Below are 19453 nucleotides of genomic sequence, written 5' to 3'. Positions count from 1 at the left end.
GAGAGACCCGGACAATTCCCAGCCCCATTTCACTGTGTCTCCGTGGTCCCAGGTGGCCCTGCGCAATCATGCACCTCGTCCATCCCCCATCCCACTTCATGATCCAAACCCAGAATTTACTAATTTGAAGCTGCGCCTCGTACTGCATGCTTGAAATCCCAGCTTCAAGTTTGAGTGACAGTGGCAGAAAGACCAAAAGTTCAAGGTTGGCCTGGGCTACACAGTGATGTCAAGGCCAAGAATGGGTAATTGAGTGGGGCCCTGTCTTAGGGTGGGGTGGGAGGAAGTGAAAAAGAGGGATGCTGTGGAGTTCTGGTTTGCTTCCTCTTGCTGTGATAAAAGGCTCAGACCAAAGGTTTTATTTCAGCTTACACGCTTTAGTCTTTTCACCAAGGGAAGCTAAGGCAGGGACTTAAGGCAGGAGCTGAAACCAATGGAGGGGTGCTGCTCACCGGCTTGCTAACCACGGCTTGCTCAGCTTTCCTTCTCATGCAGTCCAGGTCCTGCAGCCCACAGGTTGGCCCGACCTAGATAATCATGAGTCAAGAAAATGATCCAAAGTCATACCCACGGGTCAGTCTGATGGAGGCAGGTCTTTGGTCGATGTTTTCTCCTTTCTGGGTGCTATAAGATATGATATCACCAGTGAGCAGGACCAGGTCTTAGCCTTGCTCACTCTGTAGTACAAATGACTGGTGTAAAAAGTGCAAGAGAGGACTCCCCTGAAATGCTTGGGACCCACGTTAGCGATTTTCTAGTTTGCTCACCTTGACTTTGCCGTAACAGAAAAAGCACAGCCTTCAAGTGTGCACGATCACGTTTCATTGCCTTTTGGGAGCTATGAGACATGCGAGCTTACGAAGAACCCTGCTCTACCAGTTGTTCATTGCAGAGGTCCGATGCAACCTCATTGCAGGCCACCGTGATCCGCTAGTCAATCCTCCAGAGCTCCCAGGAAGCACTGTCACTCACACAGTATATAATCATAATTACCCTTTAAAGCAGCATGGTGCTGATTTTTTTTTTTAATATTAAAGGGTTGAGAAGAAGCTCAGTGGAAAAGTGCTTGTCTAACATAGATGGGGGCCTATGGTTTAAGTCCCAAGATGCAGGGTGTGGAGGATAAGACTTGTCCTGTTCTTACAAAGGACCTGAGTTGGATTCTGAGCACTAACTTCAGGTGGCTCACAACTACCAGTAACTTCAGCTCCAGGGGGATCCTGTGCCCCCTGGAGCATCTATACCCCCCCCACGTATGCGCACACAGATACACATGCGCACACGTAATCTTTAAAAGGAAAAGGGGTGTTTGGAATATTATTCGCATTCATCCAGGGATTAGACATCTGCTCACACTGATCCTCTCTGGTATTTTATTTTACTTCAGACTCTGGCACGGCGTGCTGTGAGCCTTCACCTTCCAGTGTTTCAGAAAGATGAATTAATTCCACAGTGGTGTTTCTGTTCCAAGAACAAATAACCTGTCGTTAGAAAGAGATTATTTTAATAAGCAATTAAGACAAGCTGCCTGCTTAGTGGGCAGTCTGCCGCTGAGAGTGGGTACAGGGACACACAGAACTAAAGAGGTGGTGGGAGATGGGAAGGTCAATGGCTGGTGGTCCCATGTTATCAGTTAGACTTGAATTTGAGTAAATGCTTCTCAAAGTTTCATGTGCAGAGAAGAACCTGGGGACCTTACCAGCATCGTACGGTGCCTGAAAGCTGGTGGAACTCAAGAGTCTGTATTCTTTTTTTTTTTTTTTCCTTCGGAGCTGAGGACCGAACCCAGGGCCTTGCCCTTGCTAGGCAAGCGCTCTACTACTGAGCTAAATCCCCAACCCCTAAGAGTTTGTATTCTAATCAGCTCCAATACTGCTGCCAGTGGGGCTCCACATCCACTACCATCAGGCCCCTGGTCACAGCTCCACTGTCCATGAGCCCTTTTCTCAAAGCTCCACTTCTCTGGAAACTAGGGCAGCTCCTGGATACCCACTGGCCTAGGTATGAAATTAGACCAGTGTTCAATGATTAAACCATTCGTCTTTAGCATGGAATCCCACAGTTCTCTTCTACTTACAAAGTAAGTAGACGATTTTAATCTTTTGCATATATATATATATATATATACATACATACACACACACACACACACACACACACACACACACACACACATATATATATATATATATATATATATTCATTCCTGACTTTGGGACAGCGGCACAGGAGTCCTCCTGCTACATTAATCCCTACCCTTTCTTTACTTTATAATTGGTAGTTATTTCTAGCTCATGAGGAACTGTTTTGGAGGTCTTGTGTTGTCTCTAAGTTCGGCAGGGTCCTTATAACTGAGGAAATGTCTTAATTAGAGTCCTCAGTGTGTTTGTTGGAATTTATCTCCCAAGTTCTTCATTTGTAAAATAGTGGGGTTGGACCAGATGACATGGAAGGCCTCCTCTGGCTCCCTGGGCTATAATATATCATTAGACATTTGCTAAGAAGATGGCAACTCACGCAGACTTTTCAATGGACGCAGTTCACTTCCCAGCAGCAATGCGTGGCAGTGCACGGGAGGCTGCAGTATTGTTCTGGATTCGTTTTTTGGATTTGTTGGGTGATTATTTTCAGATAGGGAAGTGAGAAAACCTGAGGCACAGCACGGCAATCATTTCCCCTTTTTACCGAAGCTCTATTCTTTGCTGCAAATCTCACTGGAATACAAAAATAGATTCTGTGAGACTCTGTGGGAAGGACCTCGCCGGCTGACAGTGAGCTCATTTCAGAGGCTTTCCTGCGTGCTTGCACATTTGTGCTTATGCATGCACGCCCACAAGCTGAGGCACTAAAGCTTTTGTTTAGAAGTAGTGAGCTTATCTGCTTTTGAAAGTATCCTCCCCACCTGTGTGTGTGTGTGTGTGTGTGTGTGTGTGTGTGTGTGTGTGTGTGTGTGTTCAGGTGTGCAGAGGCTGGAGAGTAACCACTGAGCCTGGAACTTACAGGTCGGCTAGACTGACTGCACCCGACTCCAGCACTAAGACTTCAGGCAAGCTCCACCCTGCCTAGCTTTTTGGTGGATGCTGGGATTTGAACTCAGGTCCTTAGGCTGGCACAGCTAGCACCATACCATTTGAGAACCCAGGCTTTGTCTGCCTTCTTTGTCTGCATTATCTTCTCTCCACTTCCCCTGCTCTAGAGACCTTCTGTGTTTCAGGAGTCTCATGTTACCCAAAATTGTAATGTATTTCCCCTTTGGTTCCCATGGGAAACTTTGAGAGAGTAAAGTCTATATCTGGTTTCCATTCCATTGGTTTTTACTCTTCCAGTTTTGTTGAGGTATAATTGGTCAATAAAAATTAAGTATACTCTAAATGCAAAAATAAGGATTTGTAATACATATATAGTGTAAAAAATATTCAAATTAGTTAACATATCTCCTGTCTCTGTCTCCTTTCCCCATTCCCCCTCCCCCTCCCCTTCTCCTTCATCCTCTCTCTGTCTCTGTCTCTCTCTGTCTCTGTCTCTGTCTCTCTGTCTCTGTCTCTGTCTCTCTGTCTCTCTGTCTCTCTCTCTCTCTCTCTCTGTCTCTCTCTCTCTCTCTGTGTATGTGTGTGTGTGTGTGTGTGTGTGTGTGTTGAGAGAGTTTTGCAAGCTCCAAGTAAACACTATGGTATTATTAATTCTCTAACTTCTATATTGTATAAGAGAATTTCCTGAATTTACTCATTCCAAGCCTGCAGTGTGGACCTTTGGGTGGAGTGCCATACCCTAACCTCCATCCCCTCCCATCCCTGGCTACCACATGCTCCTATTTCTTTACAGCCATGTGTAAGTGAGGGAGTGCACACATCGTCGACTCTCTGTATCTGGCTCACGACACCATAATGTCTTCTGGGTTCATCTGTGCCGCCAACGACAGGATTTCTTACTGTGTTATGACCGAGTAATATTCTTTTATGCATTTTCTCAAATTACAGTGAACATTTCCTCCCACACAAAGTAATATATGCTTATCACAGTACATAAAAGACACTGTGGTTTCTTTATGAGTTCCCCCTTTTTATAAATAAATGATGAGAATCTTCTCATGCTTCATGCCTGGTTTTGTGAATCTCTATTAATTCCTACCCTTTCATATTACCTCCAGCATTCCCGCAGACCCAGGGAGAGCCTGTGCTCCCGGTTGACTCCATCCGTGGCTTTACTTATAGGTTTGGTTGTTGTACATTATTTTTTTTCAAGGCTTCCTTTTGTGCTCTGGTTTAGTTCAATATGTTGAAAAGCTAGTAATAAAATGTGTGTGTGTGTGTGTATGAGTGTGTGAGTGTGTGTATGAGTGTGTATGAATGTGTGTGTATGAGTATGAGTGTGTGTATGAGTATGAGTGTGTGTATGAGTGTGTGTATATGTGTGAGTGTGTGTGTATAAGCATGTGTTATGAGTGTGTATGAATGTGTGTGTATGAGTGTGTGTATGAGTGTGAGTGTGTGTATGAGTGTGTGAGTGCATGTATGAGTGTGTGTATGAGTATGAGTGTGTGTATGAGTGTGTGTATATGTGTGTGTATGAGTGTGTGTATGAGTGTGAGTGTGTGTATGAGTGTGTGAGTGCATGTATGAGTGTGTGTGTATGAGTATGAGTGTGTGTATGAGTGTGTGTATATGTGTGAGTGTGTGTGTATAAGCGTGTGTGTATGAGTATGTGTATGAATGTGTGTGTGTATGAGTGTGAGCATGTGTATGAGTGTATGAGTGTGTGTATGAGTGTGTGTATGAGTGTGAGCATGTGTATGAGTGTATGAGTGTGTGTATGAGTGTGTGTATGAGTGTGTGAGTGTGTATGAGTGTGTATGTATGTGTGAGTATGTATGAGTGTGTATGTATGAGTGTGTATGTATGAGTGTGTATGTATGAGTGTGTGAGTGTGTATGAGTGTGTATGTATGAGTGTGTGTGTGTGTGTGTGTGTGTGTGTGTGTGCATGCATGCAGGTGCTTGTGCCCCTGCGTTTGTTCATAGAGGTCAAAGGAGGTCCTCAGGTGTCCTGGTTTATTGTTTTCTGGCCTTACTCACTTACAACAGGATATCTTACTGAACCTGGAGCTAAGCTGACAGGCAGTAAGCTGTGGGTTCTGCCTTGTGTCTCTGCCTCCCTCCCACAGCATTATAGAACAGGTGCTTACATCCTAACTTGGGACCCAGGCGTGTGTAGCCGGTGTTCTTCCCATTGAGCCATCCCTGACCTGGGTGATTTTTTTTTTCTTGACAATTACTCAGTAAAATGGACACCGTGATTTTCACAGGTGTAGATGGGCAGATGGATGGGTAAACTGAGGCTCAGGAGGTTCAGTGCCCATGTGAAGAACAGGGAGCTCACATTGGCACCAGCCTTCGTGCTTTAGTGTATTTCTGGCCTTGCTTTGCATTTTCCTGTCTTCTTTCCCCATCTTTCTCCTTCCTTTTTGGACTAGGAATAAAGCAAAGGTTTACAGGAGAAAGGGGCAGAGGAAACTGAGGCCTCCTTGAACTCTCTAGACCACAGATACCCAGGCCATGTAGGGACATTGGCATTGCCCTGATGCTTTGTGTACAGGACTCCACCCCTGAGACACGGAACCACACAGAGTCTCTGGGGTGAGCCCTGAAAATAGGAATTTTGAAAAGTCTCAGCAGCCAGTTGGTTAGCAAGATCGGGGCTCTGTTTCGGGCCCGGTGACAAGAACATCATTTGTCAGAGGAAGCAGCAACCCGAGTGCTGTTCCGGGCGGTCACAGGACAGTAGTCCCAGGGGTTTGGAGGTAGACAGTAGCAGGTACTCAGAGAAGCCAGACCCTTGCAGCGAAGGGGAAGTTGCTGTGCTCGCTCTGTGTGGTGGCCTCGTGGACGGTGAGTTATAGAGGACTCTTGGGGTTCCTTGCGGAGACCGAGGGGAAGGAGCTGGCTTGAGATCTGTTGGACTGGACTGTCCTGTGTCGCCGTGGACTTCCAGTCTTGCTCTTTCTGTGTCGTGGTTTAGTTGGCTTTGGAGCCAGCTCCTTGGCACATCCTCACATCCCCCCACTGCAGGGCACTTTCTTCAGACTTTTCTTTTTGAAATGATGCATGCGTTTTGGAAGGAGGCACCTGGCAGGCATGGGGTCACTGAAAAGCCAGCCTTGTCCAAATGTCATTAAGATTTCCCCTGCCAGGTCCCCCTGACGACTGTGTGAAAGGAGAGGCACAGTTTACTCTCCTAACTGTGTGGCTTCATTGCCAGATGCACCTGAACAGTTAATAAAGCCTAGTCCCCAAGGAGAGACCAATGCCCTGGACTTTCCCCCCAAATCTCCAAGTTCTCCTGGAATTCCAGATTCCACCACAAAGCTGTGAGCTCCAACCGGCAGAGGGGGTGGTGAGCCTGGAGCTCCCCCTCCCTCACTGCTCCATCAGCTACCTGACCAATGGACTTCACTTCTCCATTTGCTTGGACGGTCTGTGTTCTCTCAGAGAAAGCGTCTGCACGTTCTTTGGTTGAGAGTGATTGGCGGGCTGCTGCAGTACTGTGGGAAGGCCCTCTGCAGGGAGATTCAAACTCCCACCTGTCTGTAAATTAACTTAGGTGGGAATGGTGCCATCAGACAGCGATTTTGGCTTTCTGCTTGTTTTGGAGACAGGGTTTCTCTGTGTAGCCCTGGTTGGTCCGGAATTCACTCTGTAGCCCAGGCTGGCCTCTCATGCACAAAGATCTGCCTGCCTCTGCCTCCTAAGTGGTTGGCTTAAAGGTCTGCACTGCCACACTCTGCTTTGACTTGGGCATTTTGCCCATTTATTTCTGATTTGTTTTAGTTTTTTTTTTTTTTCTTTCACATCTTGCTTCCCCTGGGACCATTATTATTAGAACTCAGGAGGGATCCACAATCTCTTATTCCTGAGAAGACCTTTCCGAGACATCACTTCACCCTCCTGGTTTCCCTACCGGGCATTCCCTCTGTTCTCTCCATCTTCAAGGTGACAGAAGCAAGGCCCCACAACCTCCGTGCCTTGTTCAAGGCCTCAGCTTTTTCACTGAGGAAGGAGCAGGACCAGAGAGTCCTGATCTGTAGTCTGATGTCTGGTGACTTCTTTATCTAGATGGCAGCGCCAGCCTGTCCTCTGATAGTGCTAGTTAGACTCCTGCCCCATGTTGGGGGTGGGTTAGAGCCGCCAGTCTGTGCCTACGTCAGAGCACGCTAGATCTACACAGTGCATGCTACTTGGGAAATGTGAAATTTTCTAGCAGTTGCAGCTGGCAAAAATTCTGTAAAGAGATAGGCAGGAATTAATTTAGGACGTATTTAGCTCAATCTATTTTTATTTTAATAGACATTAAGTATAAAAGCTGCTGGGGGAAATGAGCTACATGTCATATGCTTTAAAAACACATCTATCACAGTTCCTTCACGTATTCATCAATGCTGTCAGTCACTGGGGAGTTTCTGATGAGCCCCTGCCAGGCTCTGGCATGGCCTGTCGTTCTCTCTTCTGATTGGTCTCTTATTTTTTTGGGTGTGTTCTTTTCCACTTTTTTTTTTTTAAGATTTATTTGTTACGTATAAGTACACTTTAGCCGTTTTCAGACACTCCAGAAGAGGGCATCAGATCCCATTACAGATGGTTGTGAGCCACCATATGGTTGCTGGGAATTGAACTCAGGACCTCTGGAAGAGCAGTCAGTGCTCCTAACCACTGAGCCATCTCTCCAGCCCTCTTCTTCTTTTTTTTTAACTTTCTATTAAAAAAAATATTTTAAATTATGTGTCTATGTATGTGCGTATGAGTGCTGTGTCTAAGTGAGCAGGAAGAGGGTACTGGATCTCCTGAAACCGGAAGTGGTTGTGAGCAGCCGGAAGTGGGTGCTGGGACTGAACGTGAGTCCTTTGGAATAGCTGTCTGTGCTCTTACCGGTCTCTGAGCTCAGACTTTTTGTATCCATCATCTGCTTAGCTGTGTTCCCAAGATCTAGCAAGTTCTGGGTGTGTTAAGACAAATTATCTTTGCAGAACATAGTTTCTGTCTGTCTTCGAAATAACCAGCTTACTAACTAAAGCAGGGAGGCTGAGCTTCTGACAACCTCTGTGACGACTGAGTCAGACTGGAGCGCTCGATTGTCCTCCGGGAAATGTCCTGGGGTCAGGTCCTGGCCCAGTAGATTATTGGTGTGTCAGTACAGTGGAATGCCACAGACTCCACAGAGACCCAGACAGCTCCCGTCATGCTGATATGCAAGGTCTGGAAAACTGACACAAAAGAAGAGACAAGAGACATAAAAGTGTGCCTCCGGTAATGTTAGCTAGGTATTTAGAAGAAATGCTTCCATTCGTGCTGATATATGTGTGTCTGTGCTAACATGCTCTTAGCTTTCTTAGGAAGATGCATAAGAAACTGTCACCGGAGGGCACTTTGGGGGTGGATGGAAAGTAATTTTGAACTTTTCTTGTGGTTGTTTTCCTAACGTTTTATTTTATCTATGCTTACGATTTTTTTCTTTCCAGTTAGGAACCTTAGAGAAAAAAAAATGATCCTGAGAATTTTCTGAGTGTAGAGGAATGTTTGTTTTTTTTTAAATCCTCTATTTCAAGCAGGTTGAACTGAAAATTGAAGTCCATGTGAAAACCCCTTTGACCTTTTCCCCTAGACAGAACTTCTGGTAAGGGGAAGTGATGTAGTAGCATTGGTTTACGCCATTGCAGCGAAGTCCGCTCTGTCACCTACCAGGTGTGGCCCCATGCCTGTGAAGAGGGAACTGTTGCTCTCAGGGAGTCAGATAGAATTCTACTCTTGTCACATCTGTATTGGTGATCTCGTAGGTTACTACAATCTCCGTGGTAAGAGAATATGAGTGTGCACTTCATAGATGGACACCGGTTGCAGCAGGCGAGTCATTTGACTCTTCTGGATCTGTTCCTGCCCTCTTGAACACGCTGGGTGGGAACAGCGTAGAGACAGGAGTTGACAGTTGACCCCTCAGATGTCTATAGCTATGAAGTCCCACGATTTTCAGGGCCATAGGATTTTAAACTTTCCCTTTGCTGTTTGTCAGAGTGAGACTTTTCTAAATACTACCAAGTGTGTTTATACGATATTTATTCCAGTTAGGAAGTTAACCTTTACAATCGGACGTAAGCAATGCCTGAACTGACTCAATAGTCTCTTTTAGTTTATGAACATTAGCTGACTTCAGTCTTAGACTACAGCGTCACGCTTTTATCCTGCGGAATGGTAGGGCATGTGCATCCAAAAATTTACCTGTTTTTTTTTTTTTTTTTTAATGTTGTCATTTTGTTTGTCTTTGCTATGCTGTACGGGAAGATTTTTTTTTTTTTTTTGGTTCTTTTTTTCGGAGCTGGGGACCGAACCCAGGGCCTTGCGCTTCCTAGGTAAGCGCTCTACCACTGAGCTAAATCCCCACCCCCTGTAGGGAAGATTTACACAAGTGGGTTCTTAGGAAGACAATGGGGCCAGAGGAAATGCAGGCAGGTGAGCGTGACAGAGCAGGCCAATGCATTTCTCTCCCTCACAGGTTTTCAGGGCTTGTCAGTTTAGTTTCCACCTCTCATTCACATGACCCAAGAGTATGTCTGAGAGGCCCCCCAAATAGGATGGTTCAATTACTGTTCACAGTATCAAACTCTGACTCTTGATTTTCCCATTAAGAGAAATCACTGAAGCCACTTGTTCATACGGACTTCGGGGCGGAAAACGACATTAGCCGGTTTGTAAAATGTAGACTTGAACAGGAGGCAGCTTGTTTACACGCTACAGAAAAATGAATGAAGTCAGTAATTGATGAAAATGGCTTCTTTTGTGTCGAGAAAGAAAGACAGCTGGAGACCTCCTGGTTTTACCTTTTCATGGTTAATAAAAAAGTTAACTATTAAGTGTTCAGAGATGATGCTTTATACGTGTGTGTGTGTCTGAGAAGTGGCAAAAGGCTGGGTGACCGGATGGGTTAGTAAAATCCTGTCTGGGGACGTTCGTGTATACCTGGTCTCGTTTTGAGTATCCCAGCTGGAGAGGGAGACGTCCCCCATGAGCATCCTGCAGAGGGGCCCCAAGCAGGTGTCCTTCGCACTGTGGACTGCAGCTGTGGGATGCTCTCTCTTGATTCACACGGTCTGGTGTTTATAACAGCTGATCCAAAGCAAAAACGTTCTGTAGAATACATCCATTTCACTCTACACTTAAGCACGTAGGACTACTTATCCCACAAAAGAACTGAGGAAAACAGTCTAAGGCCCACTGGCGTGCGTATAGATTCTTCAGGATCAGAGATTAAATTGTCTCCCCCCCCCCCAAAAAAAAAGGGTCACGAAAGTGAAGATATCTGTAACTTGGAAGAAGCTTCTAGAATCGAATTAGTCTCTTTTGGAAAGGTTGGAATTCGTGTCATCCAAATGTGTGTAATTTTCCCCATCACTTTCCCACAGTTATAGTCCTGCTAGGCTCTTACGTGAAATAATGGGGGAGAGCCTACACATTCTGTCCAACAAGGTGCTAGTTTCACAAGCAGCTTGTGGGCTCTTTCTCGAACATCTGATAACACAGGAAACAGAGGAGGAGGCCGATGGTGAAATGAAAATGCTCTACTTTTAATTAGACTAAAATAACTTTCCACTTACACGTATAACCTAATGGTGGAAACTGTCCCTATAGTTAAATAGGGCACTCGCCAAAACTGATGAAGCTTGCACAAGCTGTTGATCTGGTTTTTTATTGGTTTGTTTGATTATTTGTTTTCTAAGGTAGGGCATCACTGTGTAGCCCTGGCTATACTGGAACTCACTCTGTAGACCAGACTGGCCTTGAACTCTGCCTGTCTCTGCCTCCCAAGTGCTGGGATTAAAAGCACAGGCCACCACTGCCTGCTGTTGATCTGTTTTTTTGTTTTTTGTTTTGTTTGTTTGTTTTTTTTTGTTTTGTTTTGTTTTGAATGTGTAAGATGTGGGGAACACTTCTGGTCTAGGATATGACATCTATTTTTCCCAAACTCACCAACTTGTCATGTGTTCTGACCCAAGTCAAGTGGGTCACATGCCCCTTACATGTTCCATTTTTCTAAGTAGCATCTGCCGAAGCCTTGGCTTGTTTCCAGACATGTGATTAGAATTCTGTGAGTTTTTTTTTTTTTTTAAAGGAAACATGCAATGCTGAAACTCTTGTACAGTAATCTGTCAGCGTAGGGGTTTATTTTTGTTTCGAAGTCATTTGGAATTCTATGTCCTGTGGGTTATGCAAATCCTAAATCTCGCTTTGCTCCACTCTTCCCTATGGTCAAGCTTGTTTGGGTAACTAGACCTTGCCCACACTCTGGAAGCCATCAAACTTTAGAGGTTCTGCTGGGCAAATGGAGACGTGGTGCATGAGAGGTGGAAACACAGAATGTGGACAGCAGAAAAGAAGACGCTCGGGGTCACCTGGCCCAGTCCTTTAGTTTAAAATTGAGCAAAGTAGGATGCAGAGGGGTGAAATGTCCTTACCCTGAGAGTGAGGAGCAGACGGTTTATGTTTCTATCCAGTAGATAGTCATTGGACATTACTGAGTGCCTGTCATGGTGAGGCTTTGTGTAAGCCTCTAAAGGAACTTGATCCAACAGTGAGATTCAAATCCTGTCTTTATGGAGTTCATGTGTCATACTATGAGAAGGGCATTTAACAGCCAGACTAACCAACAGCCAGGAACTTGGGCAGTCATTAAAGAGAAGCCAGGGGGCCCCCTTTGGCTCATAAAGGGGTTCTGAAGTTCCTGGAAACCCTTTTGGTATAGTTCCTTACACCCTCTTTTTAGGGAAGGATTTGTATCCTAAGCATCCATCCTGGGGGTGGGGGGTAACCAGGCCTGGCTCATTCTTACAGCAGATGGTTCACTCAGGGTCACTAATGGTCACCCACAGTTAATCACAGCTCCCAGGGTAATCATTTTCTCAGAATAGTGAATATGATGGTGTTAATGCTACTCTAAATTTTAACACCATCCATCCTTCTGTCTGCCCATCCATCTGTCTGTCTCTCCGTTCATTCATACATCTATTCGCTTACTTATAAAGTTTGACTTTTACTATCTGTGCTGTTGATTAAGTAGACCTCAGGAGCGCCAGGGCTCTCTTCACTAACTCCAGGAAGTAAAATGGTACTCACCACAGCGCAAGCCCCCCATGCAGTGTTGAATGTATGACTGGATGGAATGAGTGAAGAGTTTCGAATTCTGTCAGATGACAACTTATTGGAGGATATTACTTTGTTGTGGAAAATGTTGTCTTATTGGAACCACGAGAGCTATCTTTAGAGTTTTGAAGGCCTATCATAGGAACAGTCAGAGGGCAGAACCTCTCTTGTGTATCTGCAGGACACAGGGGAGGGAGCGTGGGTAAATCTGCAGTGGTGATAACAATACAGGATCTGGGGCACTCACTTTGAAGCCAAATGTTTCCGGAGAGTGAGGATTTAAAGGGTGAAGGCTTGGCTCCATGGTAGGAACATTTTCTAGTATGTATAAGGTCTTCGGTTTGACCTTTTGCAGCAGAAGAAAAAAAAAGGTTAAAATTGCAGTGTGTTTGCTGGACGTGGTGACACGTGCTTGTAGAATCCCCAGCACCCAAAAGGCTGAAGCAGGAGGATTTAAGGTCAGCTTGGGCTGTGTGGTGCACTGTAGACCAGCCTGAGCTATATAATCCTGTAGTCCATTTTGGCCTCAAACTCATGACACGGGAAAGAGTAATTCTGAGCTCTGGTCTTCCATCTGCTCAGCCTGGGCTGACAGCCTTGCCCCACTGCTCCTGGCTAGCTCTAGCCATTTTCAGACATCGCTTTTTGTCAGCTTTATACAATTCTGCATATTTTTTTGCAACATCTAGAATCTCTCCTTTTCTCTGTGAAGTCAAGTCGCATTGCATTTATGGTTCGTGGTGGGAAAATCTTAAGTCTGGCAGAGACCAAGCATCAAAAACTGTTATTCGATGCTTGAAAATATGCATCGAAATTAACCAACCAAGGCTAAGGGGATCGCTCGGTAGGTAAGCATGCTTGCCACCAAGCCTGACAACCTGTGTTTTACCCCTGGAACCCACCTGGCAGACAGAGAACTGACTCTTGTAGGTTGACCTCTGACCTCTGCATGCATGGCTCAAGATGTGTGCCATACACTGCTCCCAAAATGAAGAAAAGAATGAGAATTAAAAAAAAATTCCTACACTTAATTTTATTTATATTTAACTTTTTATTGATTCTTTGTGAGTTTCACATCGTGCACTGCAATCCCACTCGTCTCCCCATCCTGCAACCTCCCCCACAAAAGAAAGGAAAAAAAAATCTCATTGTGGAAGCTGTAATGTGTCACAGTGTGTCCCACAGAATACCCTTCTGTCCACACATTTACCTGCAAATGTTCGTCGCAGGGAGTCATTGGTTTGGTTTGAGGCTTCTGGCTTCTGCTACACTCTCAGGACTGGATCCTCGCCAAGAGTCTTCTCAGATATCTCTGATATCCCATTGTTGCTCTGGGTCATAGAGATCCTGCTGCTTTGGATCTGCAGGGCCTGCCCCTTTACATTTTCCAGCAGTTAATAGAAGGGGTACTTGTTAGGGTGGGCCAACTCGTAGCCCTGGGTCCGGGCCAGGGTGGTGGCTAAGCTGGTCAGCCTGACAGCCCTCCCACACCCACATCACAGGATGAGTTCTCCAACACTATCCCAGCTATCTCACGAGGGGCAGGGCCAACTATCCTGTTCTCATGCTCTCAAGGCTGGCTCAGCCATGCCCACACTACCAGAGCCAGGTCTATTGTGCTGCCCAGGTGGGGCTTGCTCTTCTGAGTACTTCAGCAGAGAAGCTGGGACAGCCCTCCAGCTCTCATTACCCTCCTTGGGCTGGCTTACCTGTAATCCCCACAACCAAGGCAAGCTCTACTGTGCTTCCTGGGTGAGTTGTGGGGCCTGCTCTCCCAAGTGCTGCTGCTGGTGAGGGACTGGGCCAACTCTTCTGCTCCCAAGCTTTCTGGGCCAGTTCTCCCACAATGCACAAGCAAGGGAGTGGGGCTAGTTCTGCACAGCCGTCAGACATCAACATGGCCTCAGGTGGCAGCCCAGACCAGGGATGTCTGCCTGGCTTTTGGAGGTAACAGATCCCTGCTGCTGCAGGTCCACAGACAGAGACATGGCCGTCAGTGGCAGCATGGGCCAGTACCTCATCACGGCGTTAGATGGCTTCGCCAGCAGTTCACATTAAGCTGTTCCTTACTACCCTCGAGTCTCCAGTTCTGCGTCTCTTCCTTGTACACACATCCTCCTGCTTCTCCTTCTCTTCCATTTCTCAGTTGCTCATCTAAGTGGTGCCCAGGCTAAGGTTAAGTGAGAGATATTTAAAGACGGACCGATTTTGAAAATGAGTTGGTTTCGGTACGGTTATTTTGTGTTATGAAAAGGTAGCTTCCTAATGTCATGCTGCCTACCGACCGGACCTTGAAATAGAGACACTTGGGAAATGGCAAGGTTGCTAGAGTTGGTAGCCACATTGGCTCAGCCCTAAGCTTTATTCCATCAAGCAAAGAACAGAGGGACTGAGACTCCTAGCACATGGGCAGTCCATTCCTCTTGAGAGACCATTTGCAAAGTTCTGTTGCTGGTGGTGGAGTCCTGAGTAGAAACCGTCCCAACAGGTTGTTGAAACAGTGTCCACGGTCCAACAGTGGCGGTTCCAGACTTCCCCTGGCACTCCACTGCAAACCCCTGAACCAACCCACTGCACCACTGTGGTATGGCAAAGCAAAGGCTGGCTTCCACAGTCCACATGGAAAGGATCTGGAGGTCTGAGATGACCACAAACTCAATGTTGCTCAGTAAGGTGGTATACTACATGAAGAGGCAGTCTCCAGTTGGTTTTCAGAATAGTGTCCAGATGCTAAAAAGTGTCAGTCTTTCCAACATTATATACAGACTCCTGTAATCTATTATAGAGTGGCCATGGCCAGGAGGTGAGGACTGGAGAGTTAGATGCAGGGATCCAGAGAGTTGTGTCCAGGCTAGCGCTGTCCCCTGCACAGTCTGCTTACCTACTCACTGTCTCACGGACTGTAAGGAGAACCTCCTACCTTGGTTGGAAGAAAAATTAACAAATCTAAAGAAAGGATGGTGTGCAGCTGGTCCTGGGATATCTGCAACCAAGGACTTGAACTCTGTGTTACTCTGACTCTTGTCCCACAGTATGTCTCTGGTGGCTTGTTCTTGAGAGGAGGAATTAGGGCCCAAGGATCATCTCAGCCTTCCTTCTTTTGCTCCAGCCCCAAGAGGAATTGATGCCCATTCTTTCTGGTTCAAAAACTGAAACTGACTGGGCCATATGATCCTAGTGTATTGGTGCTGATAGGAGAGCTGAGAGTTTCAGAATAGTCTGGATGGCAAGTTCCTTACCAGCCTCGTCAGCTGTCAGCATAACAAGAGACCCACCCTTCCTTCCTTTCTTCCTTCCTTCTTTCCTTCCTTCCTTCTTTCTTTCCTTCCTTCTTTCCTTCCTTCCTTCTTTCCTTCCTTCCTTCCTTCCTTCCTTCCTTCCTTCCTTCCTCCTCCTCCTCCTCCTCCTCTTCCTCTTCCTCCATGTTTTGGTTTCTCAAGGCAGGGTTTCTTTGTGTAGCCTTGGCTGTGCAGTAGCTTACTCTGTAGACCAGGCTGGCTTTGAACTCACAGTGATCCACCTGCCTCTGCCTCCTGAGCCCTGGGATTAATTGTACCACCCATCACTTTTTTTTGGTTCAGGGTTTATGGACTACTGGGGTCAGGGCCTGTGGGCTACTGTCTGTGGCCAGGAGATTATAGGACACTGATTGGCTGTTTTGGTAGCCTGGGTGTGGGAGATTTCTAGAATTTCAGCAGCCTCGATTTAGAGCATTTGGTCAATGTAGAGGAGCCAGGAGTTTCCCCACACAGGGCTGCTGTTCTTTTTAAGCAGAGATCATCTGCCACTCTGGGGCGATCCTGAAAACAGGAAAGAACTCAGATCGTTTGCCACAAAATTAGGCTGCCATGTCGGAACGATTCAGTAACTGAACCTTGTTGAGTGGCTTGCCCGGGGACAGTGGGCTGAGTAGAAGCCAGGCCTCCTACCCTGAACTCAGTCCTCCCCACTACATTTCACCGTCTACACAGAGAAGAGGCTAAGAAGACGAAATTCCCTTCAAGCATCTGCAAGACACTGGTGTAGGAGCAGGCACTGTGTGTTGGGCCAGGTTCCTAGGGCAAGTTAGAGTTTATGTACAGGGGATGCTATGAGACTGAAGGAGGGACATTTTTAGAGAACCTTTTCTGGTTATTATTATTATTATTATTATTATTATTATTATTATTATTATTAATTTTGAGGTGTCATACAAAAGCAACAGATACAGACTAAGATGTTTCCGAGAATCTGTCAGCTAGAGGACTGGCTCATGTTCTGGAGTCTTTCAAACTATTAATTGAGGGAAGAGCTCAATGGTCACACATCCCGCTTAAATGAGAGCTGTGCATCTGTTATTAACTTGATCTAGCCCTTCTGGAATGATTACTATTTTAGAACAACATACTGTGATCACAAGAAGAAAATTTTGCCTGTCCATTAAATATTCATTTAGAAAATAAATGGACCCCATATCAGATTTTCTGGTAAGATGCTGCCATATTTTCCATGGGTTCATGAACGCTTTACTGAGATAACATCGGATGCTGAGTTCCTCTGACATCCTCTAGACCTTTGATTTTCATCAACCTTTTGATTAGTGTTGATGTACCTTGAAGATCTTGGAAGGTGTGTTTATGAGAGGCCTCATCTCCAGCGTGGGTGGGAAAGGGGCCAGCCAGAAGGAGCAAAAGTCCCTGACACGCAATGCTGCCTGTACAATGCACGGTGGAAATGCCATGGGATATTTGGGGTCAAATGGTGGGACCTGTGTTCCTCAACTAGCAGTATCTTCCTCGTATATAAACACGCAGGAAATAATGGGCCCGATCTGCCAGGTTTCTTCCAACAAGCCCTTATCCTGATCTGCTCCTGCTTCCAGATTACGTGTGCTCCAAACAGTCCTGTGGATAAATCACCTCTCACTAGTCCCCAGTCATGCTGACCAAGATAGCTGTCTCCAGGTCCGGGCTTTAGTATTAAGCAGGGATAGGATGAAGCAGGGGATGATGGGTAGATTCAGGGTGTGGTTTAGAAGGGAAGATGGAGCTGGAGAAATGGTTCAGCTTGGAAAGGCACTGGTTGCCAAGCTAAGAGGCTGGGGAGATGGCTTAGCACCTAAGAGCACTTCTGAAATCAGTACTCAGGATATGAGTGGCGTGGCTCGCAACCACCTGTAACGCCATCTTCACGATACTCGCGTGCGCATTCCCCCCTCATACAATCACCACCACTACCACCAAACAAACAGACAAACAAACAAAAGTAAAAAGTGAATCTGGGGGTTGGGGATTTAGCTCAGTGGTAGAGCGCTTGCCTAGCAAGCACAAGGCCCTGGGTTTGGTCCCCAGCTCCGAAAAAAAGAAAAAAAAAAGTGAATCTGGAAAAAAAAAAAGGAGATTGTGGGAATTTGTTCCTTTTTTATTCTGCCTTTACCATATAGCTTAAATCCTTCATATATATATATATATATATATATATATATATATATATATTTGCCATTGCCAATATTTCTGGTTCTGGGGGTCACAGAGCCTTGCACATGGTAGGCAAACACTCCTCAACTAAGCCACCTCCCTAACCCTGCTCCAGAGTCTACTACCTGTGGTTTTTCTTTTTCTGGACTCCCGTGGACCTCATCAGTGGGTATCCTCAGGGAATGCCCACTCACACTCGAATTTCCTGCGTTCCAGTTTGGATCCCCAGCTACATTGGACATTCTGGAGGAGCAGGACCAGTTATTCCATGGGATTCTCTGTCATGCCTAGGCTACTGTTAGCACTTGGAGACCTTAGGAAGTACAGTCTGGTTAGAGCACAGATACCCCAGATGATATCAGTTAAAGCTGCTTTCAAATGGCATGATTAAATGAGTCTCCTTGGGGTTACAGTCATCATCTGTCACGCTTGCACCAATAGCCTACATCCTGACTTGCCGAGAAAAGAAATGCCCTGGGGCTGCTCCCAATCTAAATAAAGAACCAGAAGCCCCTTCAAGTGCTCTCCGGTGATCCTGCTGTCCTCTTGTTCGTATATATTTATTAAATACCCATGCAGAGAACCTAGTGAAGACACGTGTATCTCAGTGCTGAAGAGGGACTGCAGATTCTGTGGCATGCACAGGGGCCGCCATTAAGAATCTTCGGAGCTGGATTGGAGAGATGGCTCAGCATGTAAAGAGCGCTGACTGGTCTTGCAGAGGACCTGGGCTCAGTTCCTAGCACCTACGTGGCAGTTCACAACCACGAGTAACTGTAGTTCCAAGGGATCCCGTGTCCTCTGACATTTGCAGGCTTCTGTACGTATATGGCTCGTGTACTCAGGAACACCCACATACCTTCATAAAAGTAAGTAAGTTGCTACTTAAAAAAAAAAGGCTCCTGAGAGCTAAACTATGATTTGGGCACAATTGTGCTCCTCCAGTAGCCAGCTCAGCCTGGGCACACATCACACATCCTGCCTTGCGTCATGTGTACTAGATGTGACCGTTCTGTCTGTGATGGGGACAAAGGGGATGCTATAATTTTCGATGAAGAAGGCCATCATTTGCTGCCAGTCTAGCTATAGAGGTGGTACCAGCGCAGCCTGGCATCGGGAGGCTTGTCTGCCTGGGTGGGCCTGACCACAGACCTCAGAGCTTCGGGGAGGTGCTGAGGAGGGCAGTGTCTGCTCAGTTCACAGCCTGTGATCAGTTTGTGCTCCTCTCACTTGAGTGGTCAAGCAGAGGCCACACAGGGGCTGTTTGAGATCTGACACTGGCCATCTAAGAAACTCACGAGAGAAATCAAGATGTTAAGCAAGTTGCAAGCTGGCTTTTGTGGCTTTTGTGGAGATATTTATTTATGTGTCTCAAAAGCAGCTGAGTCTTCAGCTCTAAGACGCTCCCTGTGACACTCTTTGCTTCTTTTTTGACCACAAAAGCCACACATCCGCATCACTGCGAGGGAGGAGGCTACGACAGGAGGCTGTGATCTTCCTACAGATCTTGATGAAAGAAAAGCAAAGAGCAGAGGTGAGGTCTCCAGGGTAGGCTGCAGCGTGTATACTCTCTAGACGCCGTAGCTCTTACAAAAGGACTTTCGTCCCACCCTTGGCTTGGCTTCTCTATCAGCTAAATGATGTATGCCCAAGCCATACGATTGTTTTATGCCTCCTGATGTGTGTTTCCCCCAATATGAAATGTTTTGGGTGGGTTCTCATCTCCTGGTTATTTACAAAGCGACTGTTTTTGCCTTGAATTCTGCCAGCTGCCACACAGGTCTGTGGCTCTCTGAGTGGGCTGGCATTTTCTCTCCAG

General features: G+C 46.2%; 1 protein-coding gene across 9 annotated transcripts in view; it reads left to right on the top strand.

Annotated features, from left to right (window-relative positions):
* Positions 1-19453, top strand: part of Pik3ap1 (phosphoinositide-3-kinase adaptor protein 1) — a 154102-nt gene that overhangs the window by 50289 nt on the left and 84360 nt on the right. Inside the window, exon 1 of one of the 9 annotated variants that reach the window (XM_087551238.1) lies at positions 5556-5884. The gene's annotated coding sequence lies outside the window, so the exon portion shown is untranslated. 9 annotated transcript variants of the gene reach the window in all.

The sequence above is a fragment of the Rattus norvegicus genome, chromosome 1, assembly GCF_021556685.1.
Source record: "Rattus norvegicus strain SHRSP/BbbUtx chromosome 1, alternate assembly SHRSP_T2T, whole genome shotgun sequence".
NCBI lineage: Eukaryota > Metazoa > Chordata > Mammalia > Rodentia > Muridae > Rattus > Rattus norvegicus.
This window is presented reverse-complemented; position numbering and strand designations above follow the sequence as displayed.